The following is a 16,570-nucleotide window of genomic DNA, read 5'->3' on the forward strand; positions in this document are numbered from 1 at the left end:
ACATTGCCTTCTGAACATTGTTACGTTTCATTTTTTTCTTCCTTTTTTTCAACAGTATGTATCTGCTGAAGAAGTGCTGTATTATTTGATGAAAATGGCAGTAAATCCTTCGATCCTTTTACACCATAGGTAAAATACATACGCACGATGTGATGTACTCTCTTCTGACAGCAGACGACATCCGCTTGCATCTTTATCAAAGGAATAGCAATCCTGAAATTGTCATTTTCTTTGCAACTTGTGAAGGAAATGCCTTGAACTGATAGCCATTTTGAACTAAAAAGGGGCCTCATTATGTGGCTCAAGATGGAGACAAACACGACATGACTGCTTTGGATGTTCTTTCCACACGCAAACGCAGTCTGTTCACGTACTCTCACAGACGCTCGTCTGAAGCGGTTTTATCGAAACCAGAAACTGAACAGCAAATTATCACTCAGTGCCAAAGACAAGAAAAAGATAATAAATTCTGTACTTACATTCATGCATGCATAATCTTCAGCAAGAAACGCAACTGAAGGATCGCAACGAATGCCGAACAGAGCAGACACCGAACAGCCACTGAATCGCACACTCACACACGCTTGCAGACACGCGAAAATCTGTAAACATGATTGACCCCGCGACCTTTGTCTTCATCCGCCTCTAGAACTATTAATAATAATTTCCCATGAATTACAAAACTAATTAGATGCATATACTTTTTTTCTTTTATCAAAAGCATATAATAAATTGTGGAATAAGCTCTTGCTAGCACAGCCATCGCCCAAACCACGCAATGCTCATTTTGAAGTTTCGTCAATAGTGTGCATTGTTCAGAAGCCCCGCCTACGATACCGGCGCGCGAGGATATCGTGATGTGAATGGTTTCGGGTTGGTCAAAAATATAAATAATACATTGTGCATTCAAAACAGACACCGATGTGTTGTTCAATACTTGCAGTGTAGTTATCAAAGTTGATTGTCCTGTCATGTGTGAATTTCAAGTGCGTTTCTTAGTGCATGGCCAATAGTGCCGTGTGAAATGCGTCGGGGCCCGCACGCGCTTGTGTGTGTGTGTGTGTGTGTCCGTCCGGCAGTGTGCGTGTTTGCTTGCACCGGCGCGCGCGGCCGTTTGTGTGTGAGTGGGCGTCACACATTTGAATTTTACACAGAAACAACCCGGCCATAGTGTGCAAAGATCAACAATGTACTCAATTGTGATTGTCAGCATCTTTTTCCGCGGCAGTGTTGCCGTCAGTGGGTTCTTTTTCCGTGAAGTGCGCTAAGTGCATGCTGCACACACGCGAGGACCTCTCATCTGAATTAGGCTACTATAGTGTCCAGACCACCACTCAAGGTCAAGTGGAAGGGGTCCGAAAATTTGTGGCGGACCGGTTCCCTTTCTTCTTGTTTTACTACTACTACTACTACTACGTGTCCTTCTTCGCCGTGTTCATGTTTTTCTTAATCTTCTTCTGTCTGATTCTTGGCCTCATTGTTGTTCTTCCGGCTTCTACATTTCGTTTTTGTTCTCCTTTTTCTTGTTCTTATACAGTTCTTCTCTTTGTTATACTTGTTGATCTTCTACTTTTTGTTCTTTTTATTGTAGTTCCATTATCTTTTTCTTTCTTTTTGTTTTTGACTCACTTGTGTAAACAGAGTATGTTTTACCCCGGTGTTCGGTTGTCTGTGTGTGTGTCTCCGTGGTAAACTTTAGCATTGACATTTTCTCTGCAAATACTTTGTCAGTTGACACCAAATTAGGCACAAAAATAGGAAAAATTCAGTTCTTTCCAGTCATCTTGTTTGAAACAATATTGCACCTCTGGGATGGGCACACACACACACACACAAATGAAGCCTAATTATATGCAAACTGCATTTACTGTTATATTTATATTTTTTGTATTCTCTAAACTTGGCACTTCGATCTGATATTCTGACACAACAACAAGAGCAGTCATTATTATCATTTTTTTGGGTTCAAACAGGAACTTCTTTTGCTAAGCATGGAAGTTGTATTTATTTTGCAAACGTTTTGGTGCAGATAGTAGAAGGGAAATTACTCTGTAATTAATGCTAGGGGACTTAATTTGCTTTAAACTGATCTTTCTCATTTCAAACATTACATTTTGAAATTATACTCAATACATAAAAAGCTTGTGTGTTTTACTCTCAGTGTACAGGGCTTTCACTATGTTCATTCGCCCAAGTGGTCTTTTTCGGAAAATACTAAAATCAATACGACGAGTGGACTTTACAGATCTGCTGGCTGAGCCCTGAAGGTCATGGGCAAAAATCAATTGCATACACATATTTATACACATTCAAAGCGCGTGCTCATATTCTTCGCGAACGCGAACGACGCCATTTTGTTTCAAGTTGTTGACCTGCCCGTTCAATCCTATATTCAATGGACAATACACGATAACATGTGATGGAAAGTTGGAGAAGGAGACCGTTAAATATTTATTCAGAGAAAGATTTGTGAACGCCTCATCACTTACTGGATTATGCCCCAAACTGCCATAAAAATATCCACAGAATCAGTCGGAATTCACAGTTAAAAATTGTAAACCATGCGAGTTAATACCCTTGAATTGATCACGATGAAACGAAAAAATTTCCAGTCTTGACTTTTCTCCGCAAAATGAAGTCCTTTTCACCTCTTACGACGTTTAGAAGTACTTGTACTTGGCTCTACATGTTATTAGTTTAACAAAATACTCAATTTTCATATCAACTATAAAAATAGAATGAACATAAAAGCCGAGAAATTGAATCGACCGTGTCGTACCACATTCCCAGCGGGTGTAACTAAACTTGTACATCTATCTAGATCTAGTGAAAACGGCTAAATGTTGCAGTGTGATTGCGGGGATAGCCATTAAAAAGAATTTTTAATTGCCCTTAAAGATTTTTTGAATGCCCAAGATACACCGGAATAATATGATTTAAACAGCGTTCTCACTGCGAATACCGCAATCGATTTATCGCCCTTTTAAAAAAGCATGTTTAAATATATTTTTGAACGTCAGTTTAGGAGCCACGATAGTGTAATGGGTAAGACCGTTTCTTCTCACCCGAACGCGCGGGGTTCGAATCTGCCGTTAGGACTTCTTTTTTTCTTCTTTTAACCCGAAGTTTTATAATAACAAATACAGAACACATTTTAATGATTAGATTAAAATTTTTTTTTTTTTTTTAAATGTGTATCACAAGTGAGTCTTGAAGGCCTTGCCTCTCTTGTTTGTTTTATTTGTTCTTAGTGTGATTCTCGTTCCCTCTTCCTGTTCTCCTTGTTGTTCTGTTTGTCACAGTTGATGTCAGTTGTTCTGTTTGTCAGTTAACTGTTATGCTGCTGTTGGTTTTTGTTCTTGTCCTGGTTCTCTTTGTTCCTGTTCTTGCAAGGATGGATTGATTTTTGTTGTTGTTTTTCAAAATATTGAGACGGTTTTTAATTAAAAGACTTTCAGCATGATTAGCACTAGAGAGCATGACGTTCATCAGAAATGACACACAATGCGCATTACTGACATTTTATATCACACTCATTCGGCCAGTCCATGAGATTAACAATATTTAGCAATGATAATACCAGTAAACGATACAAAAGTGATACCCGCATGCTTAGGATCACCCCTGCTCGATTTTTAATTTAATAATTTCAGTGTTTGGTATCTTGTGTTCAGTTCTTCCTTTTTGATATTTACATGTGTTCTGCCTAGGGCTTATTTTCAAGATAAGGCGTGAATGTTCTTAATAACAATGATGATGATGGTAATAATAATAATAATAATGATAAGGATGAGGATGATTAGTAATAATTCATGCATGTTTCGGGAATAGAATGGGTAAGATTACATTCAAGCATCAAGTTTGCTTCGTTCTGTCCAATCTGAGTTTGTATTTCTTTTAAAATAAGTATTCGGTTTTCAATTGCATAAATTAAATCTTTTATCAGTTTTATCCCATTTTCTTGTCATGTTTAAAAAAAAGTTTTGTTTTTGTATGTGATCAAAGAGTTGTTGAATAGAATCTGACTGGAAGTTGCTGCTGTTAATTAGATTGTGTGTTGCTAAAGATTTATTATCTAAAAAGGTAGTTACTATACCCAGGCAGAACACATCAATACTATCTAAACCCTTGACGTCTCTAATTTTATAGTAGATATGGAAAACCTTGTCATCTTTCACAAGTTTTCCAACATGCCATTTCACGATATCAAGCACCGTTTTCTGTTCGTTTGCTTCAGAAAGATTTCATGCCCACTGTAAATTAAAGTACGTTTACATTGTAATCATTATCATGGTCATGGACGACATGGTTCCCGCGGCTGTTTTGGTTTTCTTTTTGCGTTTACGGAGGGGTTCGAATCCGTCTCATCTTCTCACATGACAGGCGAAGTTGGCGGAGGCTGGTGGGTCGCTGGAATATTTTTAGTGGCGGGTGTTGCTCATGTGTGTGCACGATGTTTTTCATCGTGCGTGTTCCCCTTGGTGGTTGGGGCGTTCGAGGGTGGAGAGAGATCGTAAGTGTTGTTTGTGTCGTGTTTTGTATGTTTCATGTGTCTCATGCAAATCTGAACGAAAAAAAATATATATAGGAAACTGAGTGAGCTGAGTTCTAGTACTTCCAGTGCTCCTCACCGGTTTTCCCTACCTTCACTCTAGGGAGCCAGTCCTTGGAGAACGACGTTGGTGGAACCAGCGCTTAGCTGCTGCTGCTATTCTACCCTCTGTAAACGACTTCATGTCCGCCAGATGGGACTGTGTTTCTCTGTAAGCACCCGTTCGTTAATCTACAGAACACTGTGCGTTGGCCAGTGGGTGCTTTTTGTCTTTAGTCCCGTCAGTGAGTCTCCACAGTTGACAGCATAATGTCTGGGGTTCTGCCTGGCGCACGTCTTCGAGGTCAGTGCCTCCGTTCCAGTCATGGTGCAACGTCACGTCGCTCTAGGTAGGAGCTTGTGTTCTGGACCTGTTGTTTATGTATTGTTTTTCTTCGTCGTGTTTCATTGTTACGTTTGTATTTTCTGTCTCCTGTTTGTTGTGACCTTACTTTAGTCATTTCTACAACTAGTATAACTTAGCCGGATATCTTGCTTTGCATATGCTCAAGACAATTTTATTGGATATTTTAAGGTTTAAGGAGCGCGCCCACTAAACGCCACGAGTTAACATCGGGAGTAAATTCATGCTAGTGGAAAAAAACAATACTGCTGTTTTTGGTAAATGATATTGTATATATATATATATATATATATATATATATATATATATACACACACACACACAATCTATAAATATAAACATTCATTAAATACATTACATAATTTTATAGTTTCTGCGTGGGCTTGTTGTGGCGTCTGTAGTGGGGTATCGTGGGGCGGGTGCACGTCCACTTTAGCGGCACGCGTGACAATCATTTTAAGGCCTCCAGCGTTGTATTCAGCTTCCATGACTTAACGTTTTTATCATTTCAAATGCCTTTCCATTACTTTGTTTTTTCTGCCATAGAAACCTGTAGAAAGTCGTGTTGAAAGTCGTGTTCATTTTGCATACAACACTATGTGGGAGACCAATGGACTTCATTACGCAAATGACTAATTAAAATGAAATCAGAAAACAGAAGTAGATGATGTGACAGACGAAACAAATTCATTTATTGAACATGAACATTTTCGTCACTTACATGAAAATGAAGCTGCTTTGTGTGAGGGCATCATGACAGTAGAGGAGACCACCGATGCCGTCAGAAAGCTGAGAAATGGTTCAGCTCCTGGCAGTGACGGTATTACCATAGAATTCTTTAAAGTGTTTTGGACGAAAATTGCCGAAATGGTTAGATTCGTTTGTTGGGTCTTTTCACAGTGGATATTTATCATATACACAGAAACAGGGAATAATTATAGGTGGCGGCAGTGAAAATTCAAATATACATTACAATGACTGAAATGTGATTTTTGGCAAACATGACAATATAAGAAAAAAAAGAAAAAAAGAGCAAGTGCATATCTTGATTGGTTCTGAAGATATTCCATTTTAAAGATGTGACGATGCGTACATGCTGTTAGTACTTAATATTTTAACATTTTCACAGTTATACTGTACTGTCCATGAGGGTACTATAATGAAAACTCATGCTTCTAAAAACCATATGATAATGGCATACTGCACAAGAAAAAAATAACACTTCAGCAGCAAAGAAATTGGAAAATATGCCTGTCAAAGTTGGGCGAAATAGAAAATCAAGACCTGTCAATCTGCACAGAATAGCAACTTTGAAGGTCTACAGCACTGAAAAGAATAGACAGTTGAATTTCATAATAAAATATCTTGCAGAATACATCACAAAAAGTGCAGTGAATTTTTTTCAGGCAGGATAATTAACTGAATTTTAAGTATCAGTCTCAAACTTTGAAAAATCTTCAATTTGACCAGCGGAAAAAAGACTTTTTATTTAATTTTTTTTATATTTTTTATTGGGGTAGCATGCTGCAAAGATGAATATTTCAGTAACTGTCACAAGTAGGACCAGGAAATTTTGTGTGTATTAAGTGAAATGTCAGCTTTCAAAATAAATTAAAATAACCTTAAAACTTCCATCTAAAGTTGGCAGAAAAGGAATACCTGATTTTCTCATATATAAGGGTGCACGTTGTGGATGAGACTTCTTCAAAATTTTTGGTTTTGAAAAAATATTGAAGTTACAGCCACAGTACGTTACCAGTGGTCTTGGCTGATCAACTTCTGCAAAATTACTGCAAATTTTTTTTTAAACAAATGCAACTTGAGAGCATTATACAGAATGGATAGGTTGATGACGCATTCCACGACAAAGGTTCCCAGGTGGGAGCAAATATTAAGTTTCTAGCAAAAATGACAGATATATGAATCTATTTTCTTTCAGCTCTTAGCTTTTTCTTCCATCCATGAACCCAGTCATGCATTTCATAATAGATGAAACACAAGAAATAAGAAATAACAGGTGGATGATGCATCTTTATTTCTTCACAAAATGGCTTTTGATTCACATGAGAGAAAATGCAAACCAAAAAATCTTTTTTGGCACTCACAGGTTTCCTGGCATCAGCAATAACATGCTGCTCGCTACCTGAGATGTTCATACTGATACTGGCCTTTTTGGGTCATTGAATAGGTCTTGCATGCCCTGCCATGAGCAGCCGTTTCTGCAACATGTTAATACACAGATCAGCTCATAAGTAAGAACAAATGTGATATTCAATTTAAAACATACAGCCAAAAACAGAGCTCTCAGTTTAATATATGGTTAGGATTTTGTCAATTTCGGTGTTTTGAGTGGGAGGAAAACACTGTGATAACAGAATTATAAAATGGCATACTAACAGGTAAGTATTCATTCAACAGCAACACAAAATTCACTGCACTGAACTGTTTGCCTGCATTTACCTTTCACACAATAACTCAAATTGCGGCAACAACTTATGCTTTGACAACTGAGGCTGAAGTTTTGGGGGTCTGTCCTTTCCAATTGCTGACAAGAGCTTTGCCGTCTACATGTACTGTTCAACTTATGTCTTTGTTGCATGCGATTATTTACTCAAATATTTCCACTTCAGGGAACTACATTTCATGACTGAAATGAATATATTGCTAAATGTCTTAGGTATATATGATTACTAAATATTGAATATTTTATTGTTAATATGTGCATCATACTTAGTATCTTATTCTTTGATATATATTTTGTGTACTCACCTTTGTGTGTATATGTGAGAATGCATGTCTTATATATATATATATATATCAAAGTGAATATTTCATTCACAATATGTGCATGGTATTTTGCATTTTATCATTTCATCAATTATCCCTTTGTTTTCTGTTTCATGCAGTTGAGATGCACACAGCACAGCATATCATGGGTTACATGAACACACACACGCACACGCATTATACTCTTAATTGCTGGATCCCAGATAGTGTTATATAGTAGGTAGCGGCAGCCCCCATGGCCGATGCCGGAAAACCTATGAACGCCTAAAAAATTGACTAATTTTGAAGTGCATTTTCTCAAATTTCATTTCATGAAAAACTATCCAACTGAAATAATTATTTATCATCCATATTTTTAATTTTTATTGTGTTTGCTTTATGCAATGCATGAATGAGTTCGCGGATGGAAGAAAAAGAAGTGTACTGTGACGCGAAATAGCGATCCTTGTTCAATGGCGGCCGGCGTCTTTCTGAGCGCGACACAGTTAGGCCTAGTTTCAACCACATAAGCTTAGTGGAACAAATCGCATCCGTTGTTTTCCATTCATTGGTTACTGTTCGAAAAACTGGGAGCCGTGAAAGGCTTAAGTTCAAGGAGAACTTTCGTGTGTGTGTTTTTTTTCCCAAGCCTTGGGCGAAGTAGGGTAGTTAGATCTGAGCGCAAAGTTACGGGAATTTTTCGGCTATATTGAAACTAAGATTTTTGATCCATGAGCAATTTGCTCAAGCCATTCAAAAGCAGGTACCCCTCTTCGTCAGTTGCGTCGGCCCAATTAACATTCGACACAGGACAGCGGCACTTCATCAAACACAAAAATGGCATTGTTTCTCCAGAAAATCTTAAGTTTCAACGGTAAGTTTTATATTTTTGAAAACGAATGACTTTAGCACTTTCATGCACAATATTGAGCTGAAATTCTTTGAATCAGGATTTTGATCGATGTCAGTAACTGAGCAGCTTGGATCTATTTCATCAGTGTTTTCGTAACGTGACACCGTGTTTAATCGGAACACGATTTATTTTTTTCTGAGTAAAACACACAAAAACTATTGATACAGAATGAAAAATGGACATGTTAAAACGGAGTCCATGAATTCCAATTACTAATATTTGATTGATTTTTGTTTTGTGAGCAAAATATTACCTGGGTCTAAAACCGGAAGTGCTCGGGACAGTTTTCAGTTTCAGTAGCTCAAGGAGGCGTCACTGCGTTCGGACAAAACCATATGCGCTACACCACATCTGCCAAGCAGATGCCTGACCACCAGCGTAACCCAACGCGCTTAGTCAGGCCTTGAGAAAAAAACAAAAAACAAACAAACAAACGGGGGAATAAATAATAGATAAGCTTGCATAAATAAATGAATAAATAATAATTATAATATAGAAAAAGGTAGTAGTAATAATATTAGTAATACTAATAAAATGATAATAATAAAACATAAATAAATGAATAAATAAGACAACAATGGTGATAAATAAGCGAATAAATGTAAAATATGAAGACACACATTCACACCTACACCCACACATGCATAACAGAAATGCACCAAACATGCAGTTTCACATATATGAAAGCACAGTCAAATACATATAAACGTACATGAGCTCCAACACACACACACACACGCATTACCGTGCACCTCCTCTACCCCCCTCCTCCACACACTCATTTCTAGTCTAAGTATCACAGCTTCCACGGCACACACACACACACTCACAGAGATGAACACTTACTTGTACAAGCACATATGAAAGCACAGTCAAATACATATAAACGTACATGAGCTCCAACACACACACACATTACCTTGCACCTCCTCTACCCCCTCCTCCACACACTCATTTCTAGTCTACGTATCGCAGCTTCCACGGCACACACACACACTCACAGAGATGAACACTTGTACAAGCACACACACATACGCCCATATCTCCCACCCCCAACCCAACACACGTACATACAAAGATATATATATATATATATATACGTTCCAATATCCTGTTGCTCCCACAGTGTAGGCATGCATACACTCACATACCTCATCCCCTACCCCACCTCCCCCCGCACTCCCACCTCCCCTCACACACACACACACGTACACATATCTCTCCTGACACTTGTGTACACTTTCACTCTCGCGCATTCACAAACGCACTCAAAAGCACAGACGCACACATACACACAAACACACACAGCCGCCACTGACTGGCCGCAAGAGGGATGGGAAAAGATCTCTGATGCCAAGAACGTGGCGTCTAGTGTGTTGCTCGGTCTATTGTATTTGGAAAGGCCCACAGAGACTCTGTTCCGTTTTGAAGAAATTTGCGCAATGTTGGTTTGGAAATGATGCCGATATTTGTTTGATTTGCAAAGCATCGTGCTCTACCTTTCATGTTAGACTTGCGGCCGCTCCCTCTCTCTGCTTCTATTTCTTTGAGGCGATCGATGGTGTGATGGCCTTGTACCTGTTCTTTTTGGTATTCTTTGACTTTTCTGAGGATTTCCGATTTTCCTAGATCTAGGCCGCTCGTTGGTGTTGCGTTACCAGCAAGTCTGTCAGCTCGCTCATTTCCCTTAACACCTGCATGTCCCGGGCAGTATGACCATGTGAGTTTTTTAATCTGAAAGTTGGGCATTGCGTTATGCCACTCTGGGCTTCCCATTCCGTTTTCAATTTTCTGTATGAGGTTCATTGAGTCGGTTAGAATCATGGCATGTTGGTTTCCGGGCGTATGGATGGACGATAGCCACTGGAGGGCATGTGTCACAGCTTCAACTTCCATCGTTAGGCTGGAGGTTGTGACTTTGTAGGCAGCATTCTCTTCCCAAATTGTTTTTCCATTTTGTTTCGCAGTGAATCCCCAGCCAGACTGGTCTTTGGTGACTGAGCCATCTGTGTATATGATGATGTCCTCTTCTTTACTGTTTTCTTCTATAAGCAGCTTCACTTCCGCATCAGTTTTGCCCTCTGGCCATTCCCGACAATGTCTTCCTAGAGTGGGTGAAATGACTGTGTTGAATAGATGGTTGAGGTTTTCGGGGTTTTTCTCCCATTCTTTTGTTTCTTTCAGGTCTTGTAGTCGGCATACTAGCTGGATTGTGTCTTCTGCTTGCCCCATCCATGATCTTCCTCGTCCTAGACGGCTGCCTTTTGGTTCTTTGACTGCGTCATGCAGTGGGTTTTGAGGGTTTTCTAATGCTTTGAAGTAGGTCTTGACCTGTTCTAACTTGTTTCTGGCCTGCACTGAAGGAAGGTCAAGCAGGTATCGCATGGTTTCTGTGGGCGTGTCTTTTGTTGTTCCAAGGATCAGCCTCATAGCTTCATTTTGGACTCTTTCTAATTTTAGGAGGTTGCTTTGAGACGGTGTTGTTAGCCCAAGTCCGTAGTCGATCACACTGAGGACGAGTGATTGGTATAGCAGGAAGAGGTGGCGTTCAATTCCTTTGGTTGCCATTGCTTTTAAGACTGAAAGGCCCTTTTTGCATTTGAGAACAGTATTTTCCGTGTGTTTTCTGAAGGTCAGCATCCTGTCGAAGTGTATTCTTAGGTAGCGTAGGCATTCAGTTTTCTCAATTTGAATCCCATCGAATGACACAGAAGGTGGTGATTTGCTCGCGGTTTTGTTGTTGAGGGTGCACAGCAACGTTTGGGCTTTCGCTGGATTGATGGAAGATCCTGTCTTTGCACCATTGAGTAATATTGTTTAGTTGTTTCTGGACGGCTTCAGTTCTTTCCTGAGCATTTTTCGAAGTTTTGAAGACCAGGCCGTCATCCGCAAGGGTAAGCACCCGAGCAATTCCATTGTTGTTTAAGTCTGCAAGGCCCTTCGTGTAGACATTGTAGAGGACAGGAGAGAGCGGAGACCCTTGTGGCAGTCCCATGGATAGTTTAGAAGGCGCAGACATCCAATCTCCGAGGCGTAGGACGACGGTTCTTTCCTGAAGCGCTGCTGCTATCCATCTTGTCAGTGTCAAACTTACTCCATACCTTAGTAGCAGCTCCATGAGGTGCGCAAACTGGACTTTATTGTAGGCATCTTCAAGGTCAATTGCTACTGCTAGTGTTTCTTCTTTTCTTTGAAATCCTTCATACACCTCATATGCAAAAGCAGCTGCATTTTCCCATGTGGACTTGCCTGTTCTGTAACCACCTTGATTTGAAGGGAGAATGTGCCTGTGTTCAAGATCCCTTGCCAGTTTCCTGGCTATCATGCGTTCCATGAGCTTTCCAACAATGTTTTGCATGGTTAGGATCCGGTAGCCGCTTACCTGATGATGGTCCTTTCCTGGTTTTGGTATGGGTTTTAAGAAGCTGTGTGTCCAGTCCTCCGGCACCTGTCCATTGTGGAAACTGTTTTGATATAGATTGAAAAGTTTGCTTCTGTCTTCTTCCGGTAGCTCCTTGATGTTTGAGTAACGAACTTTGTCTGGGCCAGGAGCCGATTCTTTCTTGCATTTAGCTATTGCCTCGTTTAGATCATCCATTGTCAAGTCATCATCAGGTCCAGTCTGCATAAGGGTTTGGTTTAACTCCTCAACATATTTCTTTTTCTCATCTAAGTTTCTTTGATCACTCTGTTGTATGAAACGTTTGAGCAAGGCAGATCCTTTTTCTTCATTTGTCTTAAGCTTGTTTCCGTCAGTGTCTAACATGTCTGGGGTTGTTGTGCACGTTTTCCCTTCCATGCGACGATAAAATTGCCAGAACTCTGTCAATGTCGTGTCATAACTGAGTGCCTCGCAAAACTGTTTCCACTTGTCATTTTTGGCCTCTTGAGCAATGACTTCAAACTGTTTAGTTTTTTCTTTCATTTTTGTTTCAATATCTTTGTCCGGAGATGGTTTTGTTCTTTCTTTTTGCCAAAGTTTGACAGCCGCATGTTTTTCTATCCAGGCTCTCTCTGTGTCGGTATTCCACCATGGGGGCTGAATAGTTTGCATCCTGTTCAGTGCCGTTCTTTTGTTTCTTCTGCGTCTTAATTTTTCGATGACGGTTGTCTCTTTGGTTTCATACTGAAATGGATCACGCAGTTTCATACAGAGTTTATCGGACAGTTTCTGTAGACTGAAAGCTACCGGGAGGTGGTCGTTGCCTTGGTATGGAAGCGTCTCTGCATTCATTTCTGCTCTGAATTTTGGAGATGTTAGAGCGATGTCGATCACACTGTCACTGTCCCCTTGTCTTGTTCCAAGGCGAGTTGGGGATGTGGTTGTTAAAGGGCTAAGAAGAATTTCCCCTAACATTCCTTCAAGTGCGAGTCCTTGTGGGTTGGTGTTCCGCTGGTCCCATAACTTCGATCTTGCATTGAGGTCTCCACAGATAATGACCGAGTCTCCAAGTTCGTTCTCTATTTCCTCTAAAAAGGCCCAATCCTCTTTTGTTGTGCAGGTTCCTGGGTGAACGTAGGCATTGATGAGCACGATGCTTTTGTGAACTCCGTCAGGTTTTTCAAGACGCACCCCCAATAATTCACATGAGTTGCTACACCATTTCTCTAGATTTATGGTGGAAACTTTGTTTTTTAGGTTTTTGTTCAGTATGATTGCTACCCCTCTTCCTTCATTCCTTTGAAAGACTGTGAAATTCTCAAAATGTATTGGTCTGTCTGCACTTGTCCTGGTCTCTTGGAGACATAGAATGTCAAAATCATATGCCAATTTCTCAATTGTTGAGATTCTCATTCTTGCGCTGGAACAATTCCAACTGCCGATTCTAAAGAATTTCTTTGACAGCCGCTCTGCTTTTGTCATTCTGCTACCTAAGCACGATCTTTTCCCACCTCTTTTGCCACGCCTGTTTTGGGGTTTTTGGGGATCTGAATTTATGTCTCGTGCTATGCAGCTGATCCCCGAGGTGCACGCGAGACAGGGTTTTGTTGGTATCCATAGAAGGGTGTTCTATGTGGTGAGGGAAAATATTCGGTCACCCTGACAGAGCCTCTTATCAGGGAAGGGCAATGGATGTCCATCTGTGTGGAGTCTGTCAGCCTGGTGTCGCCCTAAGGCCAGACTGCATACACAGCATTAGCGTGAGTGTTAAATAAGTGAGTAAAAAATTGTAATGTGGTTTCTTTTTCCATAAAATCATTTCATTCAACATCACACTAAAGTCTGATATTCTAGTTGCATTCCGCTTCGATAGCTGTTAAACTTTATATTAATATATAGACAGATAGATACTATGCTCTCACATTCCAAAAAGAACAAAAACACCAATGCATACTAACCCCCTGCTTTCCCCTCCCCCCGGGTCAGCCCGATACTCCCCCGTGTCGATAGTCCCTCTCACAAAGATCCAAAAACAGTCAAATACAGATGTATGTACATATTTGTGACTGATAATGCTTTCTGCTTGATCAAAGTTGTGTTGTGGAATGATGAACGTGTTGTGTGTTCTCTTCATAACAGCCGTCCGCATCAGAGTTGAGCAGTGACTTGTGTGTTGGGCCCGCTGTTGTGTGGGCTCGCTGCCTTGTAGTCCGGGCCGTATTACACGGACTTAGACTTTTTCATCACGATATGGTGGCAAACGCTCGCTCGCTCTCTGTCTCTCTTCGTCTCCCATTTTCTGTTTCTCTGTCTCTCTCTGTGTGTCGGTCTTTCTCTCTCACTCACTGTCTCTCATTTTCTGTTTCTCTGTCTCTCCCCCTCTCTTCGTCTCATTTTCTGTCTTCTCTGCCACTCTCTCTCTGTGTCAGTCAGTCTCTCTCTCATTTTCTGTTTTTCTGTCTCTCCCCCTCTCTGTCTCCCCATATCTGCCATTCTCTCTCTCTCCCCCCCTCTCTGCCACTCTGTGTGTGTGTGTTTGTCTCTCTCTCTCTGTGCCTGTCTCCCCCTCTCTGCCACTCTCTCTCTTTCTGTCTCCCCCTATCTCCGTCTGCCTCCCCATCTCTGCCACTCTCTCTGCCTCCCCCTCTCTGCCACTCACTCTGTCTCCCAATCTCTGCCACTCTCTCTCTCTCTCTGTCTCCCCATCTCTGCCACTCTCTCTCTCTCTATCTACCCCTCTCTGCCGCTTTCTGTCTCTCTCTCTCCCTGTCTCATTTTCTGTTTCTCTGTCTCTCTCCCTGTGTCAGTCTCTCTCTCTCTCTCTCATTTTCTGTTTCTCTGTCTCTCCCCCTCTGTCTTTCTTTCTGTCTCCCCCTCCCTCTCTGCCACTCTCTCTCTGTCTCACCATCTCTGCCACTCTCTGTCTCCCCTTCACTGCCACTCTCTCCCTGTGTCTGTCTCCCCCTCTCTCTGTGTCACCTTCTCTCTCTTTCTGTGTCTGTCTCCCCATCTCTGCACTCTCTCTGTGTGTCTGTCTCCCCATCTCTGCCACTCTGCGTGTTTGTCTCTCTCTCTCTGTCTCCCCATCTCTGCCACACACACACTGTCTCCCCCTCTCTCTCTCTCTCTGCCACACTGTCTGTCTCCCCGTCTCTGCCACTCTCTCTCTCTGTGTCTCTCTCGGTCTCCCCATCTCTGCCGCTCTCTGTGTGTGTCTCTGTCTCCCCCCCTCTCTCTCTCTCCCCATCTCTGCCACTCTATGTGTCTCCTCATCTCTGCCACTCTATGTGTCTCCCCATCTCTGCTACTCTCTCTCTTCCCTCTGTTAGTCTCTCTCTCTCCCTCCCTCTCCTCTCATTTTCTGTTTCTTTATCTCTCCCCCTCTCTGCCACTGTCTCTCACTCTCTCTCTGCCCACACACATACACTTATACACAGACATATACGTTGTGTGCATCCCGCTGACTCACAGTAAATACATTATTCGGTGAACACCACACACACATTCACACTGTTTCGCCGCGATATATTTAGTATTGATGATGGTTTTAAAGTTAATCAGTGTAATTTGTCACAATTTACAAAGAAAACCAAGAAGGACTTTATGGAAAAAGTTCTAACTGGAAAGAAAAATACCACTGAAAAGAAATAGGTCAGTAACAGAACGCCTGTTACGCTAGGGTACATTTTAGCTCTGGACATTCTTGATTGTAAAAGACTGAGTGATATAATACAAAGCTCTACAAACCTAATCTTAGTCAAATAGGACACTTCTTTAATAACAACATACCATTTTTGTTGACCACACACTTTCTCAACAATATAAAAACAGTGTCTTTTTTAATCATACCCTGGTATATTCATACCATAATTCGTTTTTGGCAGACAAGTATATTTGAATGGTAAATTGATAATAAAACTTTCGGGAAATCATTATGAACCCATCCTCCTGCCTGGGTAATGTGTGTGTATGTGTATGGGGCGGGGGGCTGGGGGGGTATGGTCACTTGAAGGTCTACCACCAATGACAATTGCTGACCACTGACAGTCGCTGACCTGGTAGAACATAATGATGGAGTCTCCCGTCCGACCGACGGATGAGTTGGCAGGCAGGATTATCTGTCGGTGTGTGTCCTCATATGGGAGAAGAGGCTGATTCTGGATACGCAGCACTTCCCACAGGTGTTGCAAGGGAAAACGTCTCCAGAAGTTGAGCCCTGCTTCCTTTGCTCATTCTTCTTAATGGCCAGTGTTCTCTTGTTTTCAAACGTCTTTATGTCACTAGAGCACAGCATCCTCCAGCGAGAGCGGTCAAAGGCATCAGTTTCTCAGGAAGCGATGTCTATGTCACAGGCTTTGAGGTTTGTCTTCAAGGTGTCCTTAAAGTGCTTGCAGGGTCTTCCAAGTTCGCGGTGGCCTTCCTTCAGCTGGCCATACAGTAGCATCTTCGGGATCCTGCTGTCTGTCATGCGGAAAACGTGTCCTGTCCAGCGTAGCTGGCACTGAATCAGCAGGCTTTCGATGCTGGGCAGGCCACTCCTCTCTAGGACCTGGA

At 41.3% G+C, this 16,570-nt stretch overlaps 1 protein-coding gene and 1 long non-coding RNA gene across 2 annotated transcripts in view; both read right to left on the bottom strand.

Annotated features, from left to right (window-relative positions):
- The window catches only part of LOC143298658 (protocadherin Fat 1-like), a 351,658-nt gene extending 351,104 nt beyond the window's left edge, over window positions 1–554 (bottom strand). Inside the window, exon 1 of the mRNA XM_076611542.1 lies at window positions 480–554. The gene's annotated coding sequence lies outside the window, so the exon portion shown is untranslated. The remainder of the gene's footprint in view (window positions 1–479) is intronic.
- A 6,475-nt stretch (window positions 555–7,029) lies between these two features.
- The window catches only part of LOC143298843 (uncharacterized), a 53,705-nt gene continuing 44,164 nt past the window's right edge, over window positions 7,030–16,570 (bottom strand). Inside the window, exons 3-4 of the long non-coding RNA XR_013057439.1 lie at window positions 8,888–9,036; window positions 7,030–7,174 (exon numbers count right to left, since the gene is read on the bottom strand). This is a non-coding gene — a long non-coding RNA (uncharacterized LOC143298843). The remainder of the gene's footprint in view (window positions 7,175–8,887; window positions 9,037–16,570) is intronic.

Source organism: Babylonia areolata, chromosome 24, assembly GCF_041734735.1.
Source record: "Babylonia areolata isolate BAREFJ2019XMU chromosome 24, ASM4173473v1, whole genome shotgun sequence".
In the NCBI taxonomy this organism is placed as follows: domain Eukaryota; kingdom Metazoa; phylum Mollusca; class Gastropoda; order Neogastropoda; family Buccinidae; genus Babylonia; species Babylonia areolata.